Raw genomic sequence first — 756 nt, forward strand, 5'->3', positions numbered from 1 at the left:
TTAAAAGGATCTTCGAAGATGTTGCAGATAAAGAGAGATATATATTCGCGCGAGCATTATGATGAGAGCACACGACATAGTAGCCTTGTATTGAAGCCTTGGGTGAGATGACGTTACGCTGAACCCCAAGCTTCAGAGCCAGTGACTGAAACGGCACATTGTATAAGGCTTTAAGGATTGTCAGGATGTCATTGGCCCTTTCAAGCCTGCACAAGTTGTCTTTCACAGAGTGTCAAATATTTATATGTTCATTGTTAATTGGAATCGAGAAATAATGTGATTGAAGTGTGATGGTCTTGTACTAGGATGTTTTAAGGTATATAATTTTTTTTTTATTATTTTCATTATGTCTAATTATGTGAGTTAGTAACACGTTGTATGTTCATTCCAATATATTGTTTTTATTTTCTTCTCTCTGTTTGTCAGTCATTTAGGAATGCTCTGGCGATACCAATTGTAGAATGCCAGTCAGTTCGTTGACTTTTTTTGTATATAAGTATTGTTTGTTTTCTCGTCAGTTTGCCATAAAGATATTTATCTTGTGTTATATCATCAATATTTTTTTTCTCTAGTACTCTGGCATCCGAGCATGGTTCTTCAATACTTCCTCAGGTTCTGAGTTTGAATAAATGTACTAAATATTTCTTTAGTATAGCAAATGCAAATATGATGTACATAGAGAGTGGTATTTGTGCGTGTACGTTGCGCGAGTTTTATGTATGAGACACAGAGAGATTAAGAGAAAGGAGGAAGCTG

Source organism: Penaeus monodon, chromosome 29, assembly GCF_015228065.2.
Source record: "Penaeus monodon isolate SGIC_2016 chromosome 29, NSTDA_Pmon_1, whole genome shotgun sequence".
Classification (NCBI taxonomy): Eukaryota; Metazoa; Arthropoda; class Malacostraca; order Decapoda; family Penaeidae; genus Penaeus; species Penaeus monodon.